At 48.1% G+C, this 8,027-nt stretch overlaps 1 non-coding gene across 1 annotated transcript; it reads left to right on the top strand.

Annotated features, from left to right (window-relative positions):
- Window positions 1-2,615: 2,615 nt before the first annotated feature.
- Window positions 2,616-2,689, top strand: TRNAT-AGU. Its single transcript has one exon. It is a non-coding gene; the product is annotated as a tRNA-Thr (tRNA).
- The last annotated feature ends 5,338 nt before the right edge of the window (window positions 2,690-8,027 follow it).

Genomic DNA, 8,027 nt, shown 5'->3' with positions numbered 1-8,027 from the left:
ATTAGAGCATCTAATCTGACCCCCTGCATATCACAGGCCTCCTGTATGACACAAGAGCTACTTTGGGGGCAAACACATTCCAGAAAGGCATCTTGTCTTCATGAAATGACCTCAGGAGATGGAGAATCCACCACTTTCCTTGGTAGCTTGTTCCTGTGGTGAATCATCCTCGCTGTTGAATTTTTGTGCCTTAGTTGTAATATGAATTTGTCCCTTTTCACCTTCCAGCCATTTGGTCTTGTTATGCCTTTCTCTGCTCGATTAAAGAGCCCTTTAATACCCAATCTTTTCTCTCCATTAAGGCACTTCAACACTTCAGTGAAATCACCTTTCAATCTTCTTTTGATCAGCTAAACAGGTTGAGCTCTTTCAATAGCTCCCTAGAAGGCATTTTTCTCCAGCCCTCAGAACATTAGGTGGCTCTTTGCTGCCCCAGCTCCAATTTCACAACATCTTTTTCAAATGAGGACACCAAAACTGGAGGCAGTTTTCCACTATCAGTCTCACTGATGCCGTGTCAGCTCCTGTGACGTTATTGACATAATTTGTAACTGTATAGATCACCATTGCAACCACTGTTCTATATTTGCAGCCAATATTGTAGAAAGTTTGTCGTGTAAGGGGTCCATGGAGAGGTTCTGACTGGCTGATTATAATGATGCTATCTCTAGTTGTGTATCAGTTTTTTAGTTGATGTTATGAATATTGGCTCTATGCTGCCTGTATTTCAAACTTGTTCTCTGCTTCTGGGGAACACCCCGGACAAGTTGGTGTCAGTTCTGCCTAGCCTGCTTGATGGCCCATTAAGGACTATCAGCTATACAATCGACCCACTGAGAGAAGGCAGATACGCCTTGTAACTCAGCAAGGTCTGCAGGGACCTGCCTATGGACAGAACTCTAAGGTTTTTCTATGCCACGTGCTGGATAGAGTGTCCTTGGGACAAAGAAAGCAAAGACCACATGGCAAGAGACTATAAAAGGCTGATGCCTCATCTCCAATCCTGCTTTTTACCTCTGGAGGGACTTTGCTACAAACTGAAGCTCTGTACAAAGGACTGAATGGCCCATCCCAGCTGTGGATGGACTCCCGAGACTTGATTTGAACCTGCAGTTTATTCCATCACTGCTACAAGCCTGAACCAAGAACTTTGCCATTACTGTATGTGAAGGGTTAAAATCCATGTGCATTTTATATAACAACCTGGTCTATGGCTTGTGCCACCTCTTTTCCAGACCCAAAATCCAGAGTATGGTCAGGGGACGAGAGGCCTAGCAAATAGTGATCAGCTAAGAGAAAGCTGGGTAAACAGAAAGCCTTGCTTGCTGAGATAGGCCTGGTCAGCAAATTGCCAGGTGTTGGAGCTAAGAACTAAATAATTGTGTCTTATTCAGAATTGCAGATTGAGCAAAGAATCCCTGTTCCTATTGTGTTAGTCTCTTCTGTAGGGAGACGTTTTTCCCACAGAGCCAACCTTGAGTTTATGAAAAGTTGGCACGTCAGTATAAGATATGGCATCCTTCCACCTCCCTTCCCAGGGACCAATGCCTGCCTTAAGACACACAGAAAACAATCTTTATTGCCATATACTTTCACTGTTTCTTTGCTTTAACCCCTAGGAATGTACCTGTTGGACAATCAAAGGAGTTGCTCCATTCCTATGGACCTCAAATCAGAATTCAACATATATATTTTATACTAATAACATATTATCAAAGTATTAATGAAATGTTAACTTGCTAACTTGAGACCATGGGTGGAGACATTATGTGACCTGTTAACCATTGGCTACTGTGCTATCTTGTCTTGCTGCAAAACCTATCCTAGGTTTTGGAACTGCCTTCGCCGTCACTTTCCCCCACCCATGGAAAATCTATATATTCTATTGTAATTAATTAATTAATAGTGTCTCTGAGCCTAATAAGCCCACTCCGCCAGCACTGTGTGTAATAAACTCCTATTCTTTTCCTCTACACAGTGGAGATTTGTGTCCTTCAGAGACACCTGCTGAAGAAAGAGGAGATTCAGCATCCAGCTTGGCTGAATGTGTCTCCTCTCCCCACAGCTTGGTGATTTTTGAGGAAATGGAGAAGACTGCCTTTGTTTAGCTGTACATTGCTTGCAAAAGAAACAGGTCTTTTTGGTGACAAGAGTTGAAAGGAGCCATTAGACAAATGTGGAGATAGGAAAAATGTCCCCTAACTGAACTGGCATCTCTGGATGCTGAAGCCACAACACAAAGTGCTAAACAGTATATGAGAACGGCTGGTGTCAGAAGAGTCTCTACCAAAGCCTCCCAGTGGTGTCTTGTTCCCACCAGCAGGGGCCTCTCTGTGCACAGAACTCCTGGTAGTGTGATGGCTGCAGGCAGTGGAGAACTCCATTTTGGCATCTCTTTGTCGGTGAACATCTGCAGTGTCTGTTTAAAGGTCTCTGGATAGTGATCTTTGGGAAGAGCTGGCTGAAGTGACTTCCTAGTAACCAGGAGATCCTGGCTTGGCCTGACAGTTCTTCCTTGCAAGTCTTGAGGGAAATGGGGAACGTCTGTAGTTTGGAATTTGCAGGTGTTGTCCTGGACCATCAAATGGAACAGTTGCAAGTACTTTCTTGAGGCAGGCACTATGGCTTAGCTGGCTAAAGTACCTGTCTAGTAAACAGGAGATCCTGGGTTCAACTCCCAGTGGTGCCTTGTTCTATGACTTTTGTCTCCTCTGCTCACATTTTCCTGTCTCTTTCCAGGAAACAGAAGAGACCTCCCTTGGTATCCAAGTAATTGCTTGCTAAGGAAAAGGTTTCTTTGGAGAGAAACATTGGAAAGAATCAGATCACAAGCTTGGAGCTGATGAAAAGGCTGCTGTGACTGGCATTAGCATGGTGGTTGCTTCAACTACGATTGCTGCAACACAAGAGCCTGCGCCACACGTCCTTGTGATTCGCTGAGGATATCTGCACACAGATGTCATGTCATCTTCCTTTTGATTGTCACTGATGAAAAATGGAGCCGCTGGGAGAAAAGTCCCAGAGGCACCTGCCAGGTAAAGTGGAGGTTAGAGATGCAGCACCCAGTAGTGCCTTGCCAAATGTGTCCACTCCTCCCACATTTTGGTCAATCTTTTGAGGAAACAGAGAGGACTGCCTCTGCCTTGCAATGCAAATGCTTCCAAAAGAAACCGGTCATTTTTTCTGACAAGTGTTGGAAGGAGGCACCTAAGAAATGTGGAGACAAGGAAAAGGTCGCCATAACTCAACTTGCATCCATGGCTCTTGAGGCCACAACGCAGAGCACTAAGCACTGTACGACCACAGCTGGGGACAGAAGGGTCTTTTCCAAAGGCATTTTCCACTTGCAGGGTCCTCTCTGTGCGCAGAATTCCTGATAATTTGATGTCTGCAGGCACTGGAGATCACTATTTTGCCATCTCTCTCACTGTTTCAGTGAACATCTGCTGTGGTTGTTGAAAGTCTGTGATGGGATCTATGGGATGCAACCTGAACAGTGGGACCCCTGAGCTCCCTCTCACACTATGATGCTGTGAGGAGCTGTGAATCTCTGGCAGATATTGCACTTACACAGACATCCACAGGTAGGGACACATCCAGCTGAGTTGCATGAATGCTTCTCCCAGACACTCATAACACTAATGGTAGATAGAGAGCCTCCCGCCAATTTCCCCCAGCTCTGCAGCCTTGCGCCCCTGGATCATACCATCTTGCCTTAATCAGAAGCCTGATCAGTGTGAGTTTATTACGCAGGGTCCATCCCTCCCTCACTGTGAATTGTACATGAACCAGCCTTGTAACGAAGCTGCGATTTCCCAAGAACTTCAAGCAAAATACACCAGTTTAAGTACAGCATAAAACAGATTTATTAACTACAGAAAGATGGAGTTTTAAGGATTATAAGTGGTAGGCATAAAAGAGCAAAGTTACCATGGAAATTAAAGATAAATTCACAATCTAAACTTTACACCTTATTACACTAGGCCGTAGTTCGGTTATGCCACAGGACGGCTTAATGCTCGAGCTGCAGTGCATGCTGGGCAGGCTTAAGGCCGGGCTCCCCATGGCAGGAGAGAAGAAGATGACTCGGCCCCTGCAGGTGAGCTGGGGCTTCCTGGATCCCATTTGCTCACAGCCAGTGCCCTGCCCCCACTCCCATGTCATCAATGGCTCCCCCAGGTCAGCCAGAATGGAGCAGCGGTTTTCACTCCACGAAGTCCACTTATGGCTTACAGGCAACTCCCAGACCCACCATGTCGGCCAGAAAGGAGCCCACTCCACCTCGCCATTGCTGCTTTTCCTTCCCCCCAGAACCCCGCTTCTCCTGGGCTGCAAGGAGCCACCCCTGGGAAGCCAAGAGGCAGGCACAGGATTCTGCCTCCCAGCAGCCAACCGCACCTCCCCCGGCTTTGCAGAACGAATGGTGATGCTCTACTAACCCCATTTAGCTGCACTGAGGCGCTTAGCTTCTGCCCTGCCTTCCTCAGCTCGACTTTCCTCTTTTGCCCCATTCCTGCCTCACTTCCTCCTTTGGCAAGTCACGCAGAGGAGGCCAGCAGGAAGAGCCGGCCTCCACCGGCCAACCTCCCAGGGCAGAGGAGGCCAAGCCACAAGCCTCCAAAAGGTGACACGCCGCACTCCTCTAGGTTCTCCAGCCTGACACCAAGGTGCTTTCTCCACTGCTGTCAGCACCCTCTGTCATGCAGGGGTTGGAGTTATCCCACGGACAGGCCAATAGGAGAAGGAGGAGGCCTTCCTGAACAGCAAGGGGATCTGGGAAAAGGAAGCCATCATGTTTCTGCCTGGTTTTGAACCAGGGACCATTTGCGTGTTAGGTAAATGTGATAACCGCTACACTACAGAAACTCCATCTGCTTGGCTGTTGCTCACCCTGCCACAGACCAATGGACAAACCTAGAGAAAGTGGTGGCAGCCCTTCGATGGGTCAGCTGGCAGAGCAGAGGACTGGAGCGGGCACTCAGGAAGTCGTCCTTACGTCGCCTTTGTGACTCCAGCTTGAGGGAGAGCTTCTTTTTCTTCCCCTTGCTGACAAAGAGCAAGAGAAGAATGAAAGGTCAGGTGGGCCAACTCGGTGTAGAAGCCCATGCTGCCTTTTCCTGCTGCATAGCCTGAAATGAGGGACTCGTGGCAGTTAAAGGAACTGCTGCACTTTCAGAAAACATCCCACCCGTGCACAAAGGGGGATAGAAGAGCCTGTTAATCTAGCACGCTCCCAACTGAACTACTTCAGCAGCTGCTCGGTTTCTTTTTGGCCTCCTGCTTTTCTGTCTGGGATGTTGTTGTCAGCTGTGGCATAGAAAAAGGACGTCATTGCGAGCGGCCCATGAAGACAAAGTTCACTTTTGCCTTCCTTGCTCGGCTTTACTTGCTTCCTCGCCCTATTTCTGCCTTAGTTCCTGTGTTACCTGAAGGCGACGGGGGGCCAGCAGTACCAGGAGGAAGTTGGGCAGCTAGACCCTGGTGGCAAAAGTCCTGCCACCACTTGCCACCCCACTCTCTTCTCCCAGCGTCACATATTGGCCACCAGGGACTTGGGGCCCAGCAGCGCAACGGAAGGCAGTGGACAGAGCCACCCTCGCCTTGGAGCTCCAGCTCATTAAACCACATCTTCAGTCGCTGATGGCCAATGAGAGACTGACATCGCTTGCTATTTTAGCACTTGAAAATGCCATTGGTCAGTCATTGGATCTCTGTAATGCTGTTACAGAACAAATGAACATAGAATCTCGGTGTGACATTCTATACCTTTGGGGGAGCGGCTGTAACCCCCATAATCCTCATTTTCATATCATCGTGATCTTACATATAGAGCATGAGTTGTAAGGTATCAGGGAAAGGATATGATCTGCTGAAAGTCATTTCTCTACCCATAGATGTAGACCATTCATGCATATGAAGTCATGAGAATTGTGCAGCGTGGTTGTCACTGTGCTGCAAGGTGGGGGAGTCAGCCAAATATTAGCTCCCCAGTGGCAACAGCAAGGAAAGTAACCAACACCCGGACAGGGTGTCAAACAACCCATTGACAGCCATTGTCCAGCAAGGGAGCTACAATGCAATGACTCACCTGCATGAGGACACCCCAGGGGAATTGCTCAGACTTGCTTGGAGAGACGCAGTGATGCTCACCTGACTCTGAAGGGGGGTGGGGGCAAAGCCATGAGGGAAGAAAGGACATGATAAAAGGAGAGACATTTGCCAGGCTTTATCTCTCTATGTCACCTACATCTACAGACACCCCCACACCAAGCAACTGAAGCGCTGATGAAAGGGGAGAGCCTGGCTGAAAAGCCACCAGCCAGCCTGTGGTGAGAAGCATCTGAGTTTGTAAGGGTACTGAAAGGGTTAAGATCAGCTTAGAATTAAAAGCAATGAGGAGTCCGGCACCTTAAGGACTAACAGATTTATTTGGGCATAAGCGTTCGTGGGTAAAAAGCCCACTTCTTCAGATGCATGGAGTGCAAATTGCAGATAGAGGCATAAATATAGATTGGAACATGAAGTGACGGGAGTTACCGTACAAGGGGAGAACCAGTGTTGAAGGCTAATTCAGTCAGGGTGGATGTGGTCTGTAGCCCTGAGGATTAATCTGTTGGTCTGTATAAAATGTCTTTTTGATAAAAGTGTGTAGGGTGAGGACTGAGAGAGTATTCGGGTTCATGGATGTGAGCGCCAAGAGGAACCTCTTTCGAGTTTTCTCCTTCCCTTTTAGTGATTTTACTAGAAAACAGCCGTCCCTGTTTAGATGGTAAGAGCCTCCTGGAGGTTTGAAACCTGTTCAGTCTGATCCATCTGGTGAGAGTTGAATTCTAGGGATGGAAAACACGAGCTTAAGGAGGCAGAATTTTATTCCACACCTGGGATTTTGTCCCTGAGAATCACTGGGGACATTGGGGTTTGTCCTTTTTGTTTCACCTTTTCCTCCATCCCTCCCTCCCTCCTTTCTCTTCTTCTCTTGCTTCTTTTCTCTTTTCTCCTGTTCCCCTCCCAACACCAGGAGGGGTGTGTGTGTGTGTGTGTGTGTGTGTGTGTGTGTGTGTGTGTGTGTGTGTGTGTGTGTTGTGGGGGAGGGCTCTGCAGCTCCCACTGTGGGAGGTCCACCCAAAAATGTGGGCCTGAAATAGTGCTCGGGCAGTGATCCCCACCATTGACCTGGGCCATCCTTTGGGCTCTCTGGTGAGAACCCTCCGCCTCCCGTCCTCAGTCTCTACCCTGATTGGCTGAGCAGGGGGTTATTGACAGGGAGGAGACTCAGGTCCTTGTTGTTCTCTTTTAAGACCAAGGAAATAAGTCAGAACCAGTTCTGTGTTTGATGAATTTTGCTGCTTCTCTACATTAATGGTCTCTGAGCAGTTCATGATTCTCTCAAATGTTGCAGTTCTCCTCAAATACTTGCTGAATAATTCGTGTCCACTGTTGTTGGTCTGGAGCTCATCTGTGAGCACTTTATTCAGGTCATTCAGTGTATGAAATTCAAGATCGGATGGTTAGATTGAAAATCAGGGCTTTTGGGTCCTATTCCCAACTCTGCCCCTGACTGGCTGTGTGACCTAAGAGAAGTCAATTCTCCTTTCTCAGCCTGAGCTTCTCTCTCTTTCGAGTAGGGATAATAATGATCTGCTCCTACCTAGCTCAACACACTCACTCTTCCCCAGCACACACACTGTCTCTCCCCAGAACACAAACAGTCTCTACCCCGCCACGCACACCGCAGTTGAAAAGCAGCTGGCAATCTAGTAAGATGCCCGTGGAACGGTGGGATAGAGAAACCTGCATCATGTGATGCTGTACCAGCCCGTGAGGCACTGCAAACCCTTCCCAAAACACCCTGCAGCCAGTTGCACAGTGGGATAGTTGCCCACAGTGCACTGCACTCTGTTGCCATCCACGAACTGCTAGCATGGATGTGCTCTGGTGACACAAGGGGCATAGGGAGGACATTCAATAGCTGTTTTAACTAAACACTTTAACTAAAGCAGCAATGCCAGGGGGGGTTGGTGGCTCCT

The sequence above is a fragment of the Mauremys reevesii genome, linkage group 14 (genome assembly GCF_016161935.1).
Source record: "Mauremys reevesii isolate NIE-2019 linkage group 14, ASM1616193v1, whole genome shotgun sequence".
Lineage (NCBI taxonomy): Eukaryota > Metazoa > Chordata > Testudines > Geoemydidae > Mauremys > Mauremys reevesii.
This window is presented reverse-complemented; position numbering and strand designations above follow the sequence as displayed.